This window comes from Muscardinus avellanarius (assembly GCF_963383645.1).
Source record: "Muscardinus avellanarius genome assembly, chromosome: 9".
NCBI lineage: Eukaryota > Metazoa > Chordata > Mammalia > Rodentia > Gliridae > Muscardinus > Muscardinus avellanarius.
This window is the reverse complement of record NC_137795.1, coordinates 68,284,465-68,299,766: the sequence shown is the minus strand read 5'-3', so window position 1 is coordinate 68,299,766 and position 15,302 is coordinate 68,284,465.

The window sequence follows — 15,302 nt, the reverse complement described above, 5'->3', positions numbered from 1 at the left end:
CTTTTCTGAAGATTCTTTTCTGTACATGCCTTAAACATAAAGCTTTTGTGGTGACCATGAAGCTTTTCTGTTTTTATAGGTTCAAGAACAGAAACAAGAATGTAGGAAGTATAGAGAAGAAAATACACATTAAAAAAAGAAGAAAAAGATCAGAAAGGAGCCTGATGAGGGCACTTCAAAGAGAAGTTTTCAAACAGAAAGAGAAAGAAGGGTTGCAGAGAATGAATACATTTGCGCAAGTGCTTGAGAAACTTTGATAACTTGGATAAGAAAGGATCAGGGAAAACTTTTTTATTGTCATGTACTCTTAACCTCCCCTCTCTTTCCTTACTATATCTTAACAAATATGTTTATTACATAATTACATGTGGATTAGATCAAGAAGGTAAACTGAGCATATGTGTTATTTTTCTGTCATATATCCTATAACATATAGGCCTAAAAATTAAACTTTGTAATAATACTGAGAAAGTCTAAATATTTAATAACATTTAAGAATTAAAGTAATAAATTATGTCAATTTAGGAGATTGGGAAGTCAGTGAATAATTAGATTCTAAAACTGTTCAGTGAAAGGGTAAAAATAAGAATTCGCCTAAATATGAAGATAAATAAGATAATAACATAGCTTCAGCATATGCCTCTTTATTAGTAGTAAACTCTCAAGAATAGAAATAGTGTATATAACTTCAAAATCACTAAAGGAAAAGAAAACAGAACACTCTCCAGTTATAATAACAACAAGCTTAAGTCCACCAAAACACAAGTAAAGAAAAGCAACAGAAAGATGGCATGGTGTACAAAAATTAAATTTAGCTTCATAGCACAGAAAACGTAAAATAACAGTGAGTTAAACATTTAAGAAATACAGTAAAGAATAATTCAAGGGCACTTCACAATAGGTTAAGATCACATTCACAATAGGTAATTTCAACCAGATGTGGGTACTCCAGAACTCTTGTGGACCCTGGCGCAATTCCATCTCTGCAGAGACTATCCCATCTATGTGGCTTTCTTAAGGCCATTTCATGGTACACAATGGCTTTTAAAATGCATGTTGCAGATCAAATGAAGAAGAAAACATAAAAGAATGGGAATATGTACACTTTTAAGTCAATTTAATTTTCTATAAGCAGCTTTCCTAAAGGAAATAAAAGAAGGAAATAAAAGGAGTGCGTGCGCGCACGCGCGCACACACAGACACACACACACACACACACACATACACACCTAGAATGCTCTCAGTCATTGCCTGAAGTACCAGGAAAATGAATAACTTTCTCCCATAAAACAAATATTGTCAGGTATATGAGTGTTTAAGATTTGCATATGCAACCATCTGAGATCTGACTTTGCCGACTCTGACCCTAGTCAGGGGAGGAACAGATTAGCAGAGCCTGGAAACTCTACCATGCTGGCTGTCCTGGGACTTGCATCAATAATGTGAGATTTTTTTCCTTTTTCCTCCTGACTGTATGTGTGTGTGTAGACATGCGCCGCCAGCCACAAACCCCTGCCAAACTTGTCTCCAGACCATCTTCCAAAATAACCCTAACTGAAGGCACTAGTGACTCCCACACCCAATTACTGAAATTACTACTCACTGCATTTGTCTGTGGTCTATGTTAGAATGTTATTATCATATGGTAATGATGTTTTGACATAGACCACTAATGTTACAGAATGCATTATGCAGGGTACCAGGAGTTATAACCTAGTCCATCATATATCTTCTTTGCCTGTCCTAACATTTGTAGTTCAAAGATGGTAAACATTTCCTCCTTGTTTTCTTCTCTTGTTTTGATTTTCTTCATGGGTCTTGTTGATACTCTCTGTACTAGCTCAATTTGATGCTGCTATTCTCCATACAGAGAATATTCTATTCTCTATACAGAGAATAGTCCTGTAATTCCCTCCCAACTTTCCCCTTTGTTAAAGATTTCCACCTAAGCTAGATCTATGTATCTTGCTGTCTTGTTTCTGTTTAACGATTGGTCAGGAATTGGATGGAAGGTGATTGCTGCCTGAATAGGAGCATTTAGAGTCCAAGTTCTCTCATAGGGACAACTTTTCCACAGTCCTGGCAGTTGGAGAGATTTCCTTTCATCCTTTTATTGTGTTCTTCTTGGGGTAATTGAGGGCCTTTTATTCAGAGAGAGACTAAAAAGGGGAAGAGTAGAAAGTTTTCATGACATAGATAACTGTTAGCTTTAGAAACAGCCTGAAGAAACTTTGAGAGGAGGAAATTCATGTTCTTCTGTTTCCCATATGTTTTTTATTTTGTACTGTCCATTAGAATGTGTACAGGGAGAAGGAATTCCTCTCTTCCCACTTTTGAAGGCTAAAATCTTTTAAGTTGGCTGAAATAAATTGACAACAGATGGACTAACAGGAATTTAATGAACATGTGCACAGAAGCCATATAAAATATGAAACTCAAAGAAAGGCCAGGTGGTTGAAACTTAAATTCCCTCTTCAAAAAAGAGAGAGAAAATGGGTGGATATATAAGGAAATTTTAGAGGAGTAGTAAGTGCTTGTTTGTGATATATATAATATGTAAAAAAAAAAATACAATGGCCTACAGCAAAGTTCTTTGGACTCTTAGGTAAGTTTGATTTTTAGATTCTTCCCTGATGGCTAATGTTTGCTAGTTGGTAAGAATTCATAAAAGTTGTATACCTTTTCAAATGGGCACTCTCTTAGATAGGAAAACTGCAGAGAAAGCCTTTCCCTGTGCTTCAGGAAGAAAAGAGGATCAAAAATCATTAAGAGTCAGAGGTGCAACAAGGAATTTAATTTATTTTTATTATGATTCTTCCATGATTGGCCAATTTAGGGATTCAGAGGCCTCTTCAGTAAATTGAATTCCAACAATATTTCTTCTCCCAACATCCTGTGCATGTTGACTTTTCCCCTCAGAGCTCCTGTTGTAGTCACAAAAAGCCACCACTGTTCCAAACATGCTTGATGGCTTCGTTCTTGTCCCATTTCTCTCTCTTAATGACCATAGAAGCTTCTACAGTAAAAACACCCTTTGGCTGGCTTCCTTCATGTCTTATCTACCAGAATCATCAGAATGATGTCACCTACCCATGTATCACACAATCACTGGCAGCAGAAAGTGAAATGACTGGACATAGCTTAGGTTTCTCAGCAGTTATCCCTGAGCTAGGAAAAGGATCACCCTCCAAGAAGAGCAAACCCTCTATAAAACCTGAGCTCACTTAAAATAAAAGACAACAGAATAGAGCAATATATATATATATATATATATATATATATATATATGTATGTATATATATAGTTTTTGTTACAATGACTGATCACATGGAAATAATAATAATAATGATTATTAAATGTGTACTTGTGCTTGGTATACAGCTACTAAGCACTTTCAATTAAATATCTTAAGAACTAATTTATAAGACAGGTGTTAATAGAAGCTCAATTTTATAGATGAGGAAATATGCTTAGGGAATGTAAATACCATGTTCAGAAAATAGGAAGAGATAGAAACGGGCAGAATCTATGCTCTTAACTATGTCACATTACACACTCCTCTATTTTTCCATGTGTATATATATTTACTTTGGAGATGTTTTTTCTTTTATTTCACTGTTATGAAGTCTGATAAAGTTGTATATTATTCTTTATGGCAAACCAACACTGATAGAAGATCATGAATATAAAGGGTTTACATGAAATACACCTAGTGAGAGATATAATGTTGAAGATGCTTTTTTATCATATTTTCTTTAAAGTTTCTAATACTCTTTCCTGTACACCTTTCTTATTCCACACTCATTTTTCTTACTGCTTATATTTTTATGTAAAGAGTTGGACATAAAGTTTCCTTTATTTTGATCATCGCTGTCCTTCCTTTCTTTCATCACCGACTCTATATTATGAGCACATTGGTCACTTATCTGTCACAACAGAATATGGGGGGGATCCATAAGGCAATTTTAAAAGATTAAAATATACAATATAGTGCTGGATTGGTAAAACCTAGAGTCTCTACAGAAGATACTTGCAAAAAGTTTAATTGACCTGAATTTGCCACTACAGCTCCTTCCAGGCTCTCTTTCCAGGCTACTGCACCAGATGGAGCTGTGAAGGTCAGAAGGTCCTGCCATACGGAAGGGTTAAAGACAGAGTACAAGTTTCATTTTATCTAATACTTAGTTGTCTGAGCCCTGCTATAAGCAATTAAAACCTAACAAAGAACTACAAAGATAACATTGCATAAAATTTATTTCATATTTAACATTATGTTATTTCTAAGTTTGTATTTGTTATCCACTCTTTCGACATGTTTAAGTTTCTGAGAAAGGAAGGTCAAACATTGCAGATGATTCATCAAAACTTCAGGTCCTTGGCTGGGCATGGTGGCGCACGCTTGTAATCCCCGCGCTTGGGAGGCAGAGACAGGAGGATCGCACAGGTTTGAAGACAGCTGCGCGCTCTGGCTTAGGAGACCCTGTTTCCAAATAAAAATGTAAAAATAGGTCTGGGAGTGTAGCCCAGAGGTAGAAGGGCTTCCAGGAACCCCAGTACCACAAAAAAAAAAAAAAAAACACTTCAGGTCCCAAATCTGGTATATAAGCGGCTAATTGCTGTATTGAATTTGGAAATACCCAAGTGAGCTTCAGAGTCAGTGATGAATTAATTGCCTGAATGTGAGATGTTTTAGTTGGACTTCTTTAGAATTTAAAACTTTACAATTACTTTACTGTATAAGTTTAACATGATGAGTGAGTCCAAATACTGAGGATTTTAAGTATCCCATTTACTGAGTAGGTTAGGAACTGTCATTTTTAAGCTGCAGGAAGTATTTTGCCTCCTAAGGATCAAACTCCTGTTATTTTTGAGGAATCTCTTATTGTATGATGACAAAAGTTGATCTGACCCAAATGCTTACTTTCCTGGATAAAAAAAAGCAATAGAAATAAAAGAAGCTTCCCCAACAATCACTGTGGTAAGAAGCATGAGAATGAGGCAGACTGCTGAGTTCTGAACTTCTCAGGCCAAAGCACTGCCCCTCACCCACACTACCCAATACTTCCTAGCCCAGAAAGGCCCAGCACATGGTATTTAGCATCTTTAAATTCTTATTAATTTTATCTCTGAATTTGAACTGTAGACCAAGGGGACTTTAGAGAACCGAGCAGGGGCTTGGAGTCTGAGCTCATATGCAGTCCCACTTCCTGCTGTCGTCCTGGGAGGGACTGTCAGCTCTCTACACTACTATGACCTGGTGCCCAAGGCTTTGCCCTGCCTCCCTCCACAGAACCTGTTCAGCACACACTGCCACTCCCCCAACTGCAGCAGGGACCTGGGCTTGAGAGCTGGGATACTTCAGGTCAAGCAAAGCTACCCTGTGGCCTCTCAGGATGCCTGTCCCCAACCCAGGATAGCAGCATGATGGCATGTTCAGAGAGAAATTCAGCATGGACAAGCCTCTTATTCACTCACAAACCAGGCACCTAGCATATTCCAACACAAAGGTAGCAATAACACTGGGGGTTGTCTAACTGTCATGTGTTGGCTCATTGGACTCACAGAATGGGGAGACACCTAGCACAGCTTCTCACCCTTGCCTGGAGTATGGCATGCCACTCCCATGGCTGGTGGGAAAGAGCCTGGTAGCAGGAGGGCTGTACCTGTGAAATGGATGTGCTATGTTGCAAGGCAGAGTCTCCAGGGGGCTTTGACTGTCTAAACTTGCCCTCAAAAGACCCCCAAGCTCAAGGAAAAAAGATGCAATGCTAAATATAAAATGAATATACCCACACAGACCAAAAACAAGATATTTTTCTTCTAAAGTACATTTTTCACCCCTTTTTCAAAAATCAATTGGCTCTAAGTGTGTGGATTTGTTTCTGAGTCTTCTATTCTGCTCCATTCATCTATGTATCTGTTTTTGTGCCATAATCATGCTCTTTTTATTACTATGGCTTTGTAGTATAGCTTAAAGTCAGGTATTATAATTCCTCCTGCATGTTTTTTGTTGCTGAGAACTACTTTGGCTATTTTGGTTTTTTTGTTGTTCCAAATGAATTTAAAGCCTTATTTTTCTATGTCTTTGAGGAAAGTTCCTGGCAATTTAATGGGTCTTGCATTGAATCTGTAGATCACTTTTGAAAGTATGGCCATTTTGATGATATTTATTCTGCCTATCCAGAAACATGGAAGATCTTTCCAACTTCTAAGGTCTTTTTTGGTTTCTTTTTTTAATATTTTATAATTTTCTTTGTGGAGGTATTTTAAAAACCTTCTTGGTTAAGTTTATTCCTAAGTATTTTATTTTTTGTGAGATATCCTGAATTGAAGTATTTTCTGGATTTCTTTTTCTGTGCATTTATGGTTCATATACAGAAAAGCTTCCTATTTTCTAAGGTTGATTTTGTATCCAGACACTTTGCTGAATTTGTTGATCAGTTCTATAAGCCTTTTGGTTCAGTTTGGTGGGTGTTCTAAGTACAGTATCATGTCATCTGCAAATAGTGAAAGTTTTAGTTCTTCTTTTCTTATTTGTACTTCTTTTATTTCCTTTTCTTGCCTTATTGATCTGGCTAGAGTCTCAAGTACTATATTAAAAAGAAGTGATAATGGACATCCTTGTCTTGTTTTCTGTTGGCTCTCAGTTGAGGTTCTTGATAGTTTACTTTGCTGTACAGAAGCTCTTCAGTTTAATGCAGTCTCACATATTGTGTTGCAATGTTGGACATATGCCCTCTTCAAAGAGTCTCAAGGTCTCTGGTCTAATTTTCAAGTCTTTGATCCATCTTGAATTGACTCTTGTGCAGTCAATTTAGGGGGAATTCTCGAAGTTTTTCCCCATTTAATATGATGTTGGCTGTGGTACTATTGTAGATTGCCTTTATGATATTGAGGTATGTTTCTTCTATTCCAATTATCTGCAGTGCTTTTAGCATAAATGGATGTTGAATTTTGTCAAATGCTTTGTTAGCATCTATTAAAATGATCATATGATTTTTGTCTTTGGTTCTGTTTATGTGATGAATTACAGAGATTGATTTTCATATGTTGAACCAACCTTCCATCCCTGGGATGAACCCTATCCAGTCATGGTGTCTGATTTTCTTGATGTGGTTTTGAATGCACATTGCTAGTATTTTGTTTAGCAGTTTTGCATTCAGGTTCATCAAATCTCTAAAACACACAATGTACTTAAACATATCAAAGTCAACCACTAAGTCAAGCAAGGGGAGGATGGATGGGGAGGAAATGGGGTGGGAATTGGGTAGGTGTTAAATCAGTGATGTGTGCATGTCTCTACACACAAGTTTTTTACCCCAATATGATGTATGAATATAATGCACCAATAAAAAAATTTAAAAAATAAAAAAAGAACTATATATTCTCTCTGAAAAAAAAAAGATATAGACCTGTAGGTTTCCTTCCTTGAGCTGTCTTTATTTGGTTTTGGTATTAATGTGATGATGGCTTTATAGAATATATTTGGGAGAGTCCAGTTTTTTTCTATTTCATAAAAAAAAAGAATTGAAGAATATTGTGTGTAGCTCTTCTGTAGAGGATTTATAAAATTCATTTGGGAAACCATCTGGTCCTGGGCCTTTAATTGATGGTAGGTTCTTTATTGCTTTTTCAATCACTTTGATTGCTATTGGTTGCTTTATATTTTCTATATTTTCTTGACTCAGTTTAAGAAGGTTGTAGTTATGTAGAAAGATGTCAATTTCTTCCAGATTTTCCATTTTGTTGGAGTATTGTTTTTCAAAGTAGTTTCTGATAATCCTCTGGATCTCTACACTTTCAGTGGCAATATCTCCTTTTTCATTTCATAACTTCATAATTTGGGTTGATTCTCTTGTTTTTGGTTAAACTGAATAGTGGTTTATCTATCATGTTAAATTTTTTCAAGAAACCAGCTTTTGGTTTCGTTGATTTTTTGTATTGTTTTTTAGTCTCTATTTTGTTGATTTCTGCTCTGATTTTAATAATTTCCTGTCTTCTACTGGCTTTGGGATTAGATTGTTCCTGTTTTTCAAGGGCTTTGAGGTTTTTCATTAGATTATTTATTTGGTGATTTATTGTGAGCACTCAGTGCTATGAATTTTCCTCTTAATATTTTTCCAAAGTGTCCCAGAGGTTTTCATATGTTGTATCTCTATTTTGTTTGCTTCTAGCAATTTTTTTTTTATTTTGCCCCTTACTTCTTCTATGACCAATTCTTTATTCAGCAGTGTGGTGTTCAGTCTCCACATGTTTATGTGGTTTCTCCATGTCTTCTTAGAGTTGATTTCTAGTTTCATTCCATTATGGCCTGAAAAGAAACAGGGAAGTATGGCTCATTTTTTGAATTTTCTAGTGCTCACACTGTGGCCCAGGATGTGGTCTGTTTTGGAGAAGGTTTCATGAGCAGCTGAGAAAAATAAAAAGCCTGCTGTAGTTGGGTAGAATATTCTATATGTATCTAAAAGGTCCTTTTGGTTGATATTTTTTTTTTAGGTCTGAAGCATCTTTACTGACCTTTTGTCTAAAAGATTGGTCTAATGATGTGAGAGGGGTGTTGAAGTCTCCCAGTATTATTGTATTGAAATTTATATGTGACTTAATGTCACAAAGAATTTGTTATATGAAAGTAGTTGCACCTATGTTTGGGGCATAAATGTTGACTGTCATTATTTCCTCTTGCAGGATTGTTCCTTTTACCAGTAAAAAAAATCACCTTTATGTCTCTTCTAATAAGCTTGTGTTTGAAGTCTAACTTGTCTCATATCATAATTGCTACTCCTGCTTGTCTTTAAGTTCTATTGGCACGGATTACCTTGCTCCAGCTCTTTTTTTTTTTTTACCTTAAATTTGCTACTATATTTACTTGTGAGGTGTGTTTCTTACAGGCAGCAAATGGATGGATTCTGGATCTTAATCCACTTTCTCACCTTTTGTCTTTTTACTGGGAGTTGAGGCCATTTATGTTCAGTGTGATTATTGAGAGATGGCTTTTAATTCTTAACATATTGAGATTTAACTTCTGTTTGAAGTAGTGTTTGTTCTTCTTTGCTTAGTTGTTTGCTTAATGGAAATTCTTGTCTCTGGCTCTGGCATGTATTGCTTATTTCTTCTTTGCAGTTAATATCTTTGAATACTTTCTCTAGTGCTGATTTGGAAGACATAAATTCCTTCAGCTTCTGTTTGTCATGGAAGATTTTTATTTCCCCATCGAATTTGAGAGATAGTTATCCTAGGTAGAAACTTTGGGGCTGCAAATTGTTTTCAAGTTTGGAATATGATACTCCAGGCCCTTCTGGCTTTCATGACATGGTTTTGGAAGTTTGAAGTGATTCTAATTGGTTTGCCTCTGAATGTCACTTGGTCTTTTGTTTTTGTTGCCTTTAATATTCTCTCCTTGGCTTCTACATTGGTCAGTTTGTAGCATGGTAAATCTTTTCTCTGATATTGTCTAAATGGGGTTCTTTAAGTTTCCTGCACCTGTGTATCAACCTCTTGCTCAATGTTTGAAAATGTTTCTGATATTACTTCTTTGAAAAGATTGTTTATTTCTTTGGTTTCACCTTCTATTACCTCTTCTATGCCAATTATTCTTAGGTTAGGTCTTTTTAAATGGGCCCATATGCTGGGCATGGTGGTGCACGCTTGTAATCCCAGCACTTGGGAGGCTGAGACAGGAGTATCGCACAGGTTCAAAGCCAGCCTCAGCTACTTGGTGAGGCTCTCAGTAACTTTGTGAGACTCTGTTTCCAAATAAAATGTAAAATAGGTCAGAGAATGTAGCCCGGAGGTAGAAAGCCCTGGGTTCTACCCTCAGTACCACCAAAAATAAAATAAAATGGGCCCATATTTTTTCAATGTCCAACTCATGCTGTTGAATTGTTTTTTCTAAGTTATATACTATGCATTTGTTTTTTGGATTGATTATTTTCTAAGAGTGACATTCTATTCTCCATGTATTCTAATCAATTGTTTATAGTTTGAATTGATGCCTTCACTTCAATGATTGCATCCTTTACTTCTTTCAGACTTTTTATAAATTATTTTTTAAAGTCCTGCATTATTTCTACAGTTAGTAACATTCCAGATTTGACCTTTTGGAGATCTCTACATTCCAGTGTGGTCAGGTTCTGCTATTGTGGTATTGTGGGAGCTCATTGCCTCCTTGTTATTCCTCTTTCTCATGATTTTTTTTTTCTCTTTAAAATTTGTTTGTTTGTTTTTTAATTTTTTATTGGTGCACTGTATTCATACATCATAGTGGGATACAAACTTTTGTAGACATACATGCACACATCACCCAGTCAGCCCCCACCCGATCCACACCCCATTCTCTCCCCACCCCTCCTTCCCATGCTTGGCTTAGTGGTTGACATCTAGTATTATAGCAATTTATCCATAATTAACAATGATAATCTCACAGAACTGTTTCATTTGTCTGATACCAAGCTTTTGATGACTTAAAGATAACATTTCAATATTTCTTTTTGCTTTCTTTCTTACCAGAGAATATTTTTTTTTCTATTTTTAGGTGAAACTATCATATAATTATATATTTATTTTTCAGAAAAAATCTATCCTAATATGGAATATGGGTTTTAGATACCCAAAACAATCTTGAAAAAGAACAAAGCTAGAAGATATATATTTTCTGATTTCAAACCATATAAAGCTACAATAATTGAAACAGTGTAGTACTGTTCTAAAGGCAGATATATAAACCATTGGAGTTAAATACAAGCCTAGAGCTAAATTCTTCCCTATATTGTCAAGTTATTTTTGACAAGGTTTCCACGAACATTTGGTGGTGGAAATAATAATCTTTTAACTAAATATTGTTGAAAAATAATAATTACATGGAAAAGAATAAAATTGGACCCTTACCTAATCCCATATACAAGTATTAACTCAAAATAGATAAAAGACCTAAATATAAATCTTAAGACTATAAACTTTTAGAAGAAAATCTGGGTCATAAAACCTCACAACATTGAAATTGGCAGTGATTTCTTGGATATGATTTCAATGGCACAGGCAACAGAAGAGTATACAAACTCCCGAAAAAATAAAAAAATAAATGTATATCCAAAGACAATGTAAACAGAGTTAAAAGTTACTAATAGAATGGGATAAAATATTTCCAAATGCTATATCTGAAGGTATATTAATATTCCAACTAGAAATCCTAAAAATTAACAACAATAAAGGCAAACAATACCATTTAGAGATAGGTAAAAGACTAACATAAATAATGAATCTCCACAGATAACCAATCTTAGTTGTCTGTTGGATGGAAAATCTTGTTTCTCTGGTTCTGGTGTGTGTTACCTATTTCTTCTTTGTAGTTAATCTCTTTGAGTATTTTCTCTAGCGCTGGTTTTGAAGACATAAATTCCTTCAGTTTCTGTTTGTCATGGAAGCTTCTTATTTCTCCATCTAATTTGATAGAAAGTTTTGCTGGGTAGAAAATTTTTGGCTGGAAGTTGTTTTCTTTCAGAGTTTGGAATATGTTACTCCAAGCCCTTCTGGCTCTCATGACTTGGTTTGGGAAGCCTGGAGTGATTCTAATTGGTTTGCCTCTGAATGTCACTTGGCCCTTTGTTTTTGTTGCCTTTAAGATTCTCTGCTTGGCTTCCACATTGGTCATTTTGACAATTATGTGGCGTGGGGATCCTCTTCTCCGATCCTGTCTAAAGGGAGTTCTATAAGTTTCCTGGGCCTGTGTATCAACCTCTTGCTCTATGTTTGGAAATTTTTCTGCTATTACTTCCTTGAAGAGATTGTTGATCCCTTTGGTTTCACTTTCTTTTCCCTCCTCTATTCCAATTATTCTTAGGTTAGCTCTCTTAAAATGGGCCCATATTTCTTCAATGTCAGATTCCTGCTGTTGGATATTTTTTTCTAGATTAGAAACTATGCATTCATTTTTGGATTGCTCATCTTCTAAGAGCGAGATTCTGTTCTCCATGTGGTCTAATCGGTTGTTCATACTTTGAATTGAGGCCTTTACTTCATTAATTGCATCCTTTATCTCTTTTTGGCTCTGAGTTCTTTTCGAAGCACCTCTATTATTTCTACAGTTATTTTCCTGATTTGATCTTTTAGAAATCTCTGATTTTCTGTTTTATCGGGTTCTGATGTTGTGGGGTTGTGGGCATTTATTGCTTCATTGTTATTCCTCTTCCCATGATTTCGGAAGTTTGTGCCTTCTCTGGGTTCTTCCCTTGGGTCACTATGACTTCGCTTAAGGTGCTCTGGATCTCGAGTCTGTAGTATCTCAGACCCCACTACTCCTTTACTGGGTTGTATCACAGAGTCTCCGACCCAGGGAGTCGATAGAGGCTGCTTTAAACTATGGGGGGTGCCAGGTTGCACGTTCTCCTATGGTGTGATATCTCTGCCACCGCCACTCCTCCACTGGGTCAAGTCCCAGGGAGTACAGTTCTGGGATTTCTCCTCTGGGGCCTGCAATTTGACTCACTGTTCTTGAGTTCACAGATGTAGCTGTACTGGACTTGGTGAATTCACTGCTGCTGCCATCGGTGGCAATATGGCGCCGCTGCTATGCCCTCGGCCATGAGGCTGGCGTATTTTTTCTTCTCTGATTTTGAATTCCACTCTGAGTCTCTGCAGCGTGTGCTGAGCTCAGCCACTGGGAGCTTTAGATGCTTCCTGCGCCGAAAGATCCCGCCTGGCTGTTCCGCAGCAGCTCACCTCGGCTTGCTGTAGCTGTCTGATGAACTCCCCGCTGCTGCCGGCAGTATGGCGCTGCTGCCGCGTCCTCAGGCATGAGGCCGGTGTATCTCCTCTGTGGCTCTGAGCTCTGTTCTCAGTCAGCTTTCTCTCTGGAGCCTGGTGATTTTTTTGTTTCTCTGGTGATGGTGTTTTCTGGCTATGAAAGGCGCTGATTTTGTGGTAATGGAGATTGGTTGTTAGCGGGGCTCTTAAGCCCCGCTTTTCTCGGTCGCCATCTTCCCGGAAGTCTTTCTCATGATTTCATAAGTTTGTATCTGTTGCTTTTGATAGATTTCTCTCCGTTTCTAGGTGTCAACTAGTATATCCAAGGGCAAGTAGTGTTGTACTTAACAGTGAAGGTTGAGTGAGGAGGGAAGTGAAATCATAAATTCAAGAATAAGGTAAAGCCACAGATAGGATCGAATAGAATGATAGTATGAGTTTGTTAAGGTAATATATAGTAGAGATTAGAGATAGTGAATATGTAGTAGTATTCTAGTAACCAGTGTAGAGTTTTTAGTATAATGTTGTCATTTGGATTTAACACAAGACAAGGAAGAGAAAAAAAGATAAAAGAAAAAAGAAAAGGAATAGAGAGGAAAGAATAGTTATGTACAAGGGAAGAAGCTTGAGAGAGGGATTGGAAAAAGAGTAAAGAAAGAATACACACACACACACACACACACACACACACAAAGAGGAAAAACAAAAACAACAACAGCAACAAATTAATGCAACCCTACAAGAATACAAATATCTAGCAGACTGGGCCTTTGGAGTCTCTCTCTGCACAGACACCGAGTACCACTGGCACCTTTCTTGCTGCAAGCCTTATTCTCTGAGTCTTTCTCAGTCTATGCAGATGGACAGTATCAATGGAGCTAGATCTAGTCTTAAGCACAGGTCACACTCCATGCTTTCTACAGATGTGAAGTCTTGGTCTTTCCCTGCCTCCATAAGTGGCAGATGCCTCTAAGGACAAACTCAAAGTAAGCATCTTCTCTTCACAGGTAGGGCTGGGCTGGTCTGACTTCTCCCCATTCACCATTATTGAGTGGTCTGTTCTGATCTCGGAGATCCTACTAGTTGAATCTAGTGTTAAACATAAGTCTCCACCTGCACTTTCTGAGACTCTGCTATGTACAACAGAAGACTTCACCCCCACCTTCACCAGGTTGAACCACAAAGTCTCCGACCCAGGAAGTTTAATGCAGCTGTATGGGGACACTGTACTGGGCATTCTTCCACGGGGCTTCACTTACAGTTGTTGTTGATCACTTACTCTGGATCTCTGAAGGGCATGGTGAGCTTGGCCACCACTGCTGGAAGTTTTAGCTAGTGTTTCCACAGGAGGAACTGATAGCTTACAATTCTGATGATCTGCAGCTGCTTACTTCAGCTTTTTGGTTATTTTCTTGTTTGTCTCTGGTTGGGTGCAGTGAGGCAAGATGGTGCCACCATGACGCCCACGGCCACAAGGTAGGCGGGTTTCTTTACTGCTCTCTGATTGATCTTCTAGCCTTTTTTCCTTCCACCTTGTACTTACTGTTATTTTTCTAGTTATGGTATTTTCTGGCTTTTGTAGAATGCTGTTTTTAAGGCAATGGAGATCAGGTATCAGCAGGACTGGTATGTGCTGCTTCCCTTGGTCGCCATCTTCCCAAAAGTCTTCTTCAAGTAAGATATTTTAAACATAACTAACTTTTTTCAAGAAATGAAAATTACAACAATGAGCTTATGCATGGATTAGATTGTTGGTTAGAGAGAGCTGAAGAGAAAACAGTGAAATAGAAAGCAGATCTGAAAAACCAATCTAGAGCAATGTAGTAAAATAAAAATGGACAATATGAGACACAGCTTATAAAGATAAAGTATGAATGTACAACTTAAATCTAAAAGGAATAGATCAGAAAACAAAGAGAATGTAGAAGAAGTGTTTTTTAAAGGGACACTAGTTATGAATTTCTAGAATCACAGAAGATACAAACTAACAGAATGAAGTAGGAACCCTAAGTATAATAAATAAAACCAAATTCATACCTAGATGTGTTGCAGCAAGACTGCCAAGTCCCAAAGATAGAGATTTTTTTTAAAAAAAAATTAGTTAAAATATGCTTACAAAGAAATGACAGATTTACAGCTTACTTCTCCACAGCCACAGCAAAAACCAAAAGACTATGGGGAGAAAGTCTTCAGAAAGATGAGAGAGAACTGAGATTGGTGGTATTTGCCTATAATCCTAGTACTTGGGTGGCTGAGACAGGAAGATCACAGGTTCTCAGCCACCCTTAGTAACTTAGGAAGACTTTCAGCAACCTAGGGAGACCCTGTTTTAAAACAAAAAAATAAAAAATAAAATATGGTTAGGGGTATAGAACACCCCCAGGTTAAACCTCCAGTACCCCACAAAAAAACTATCAATCTAGAATTGCATAGCCAGCCTAATTATTACTTAAATTTTTTAATGCAATTGCAGTTGTTAGATAGGGTGGGAATCGAGGAGAGGAAATAATAGGATGGAAGGATGGGACTGGAGAAAAGGAAGTGAAAAGAAGAAGGAAGAAGGA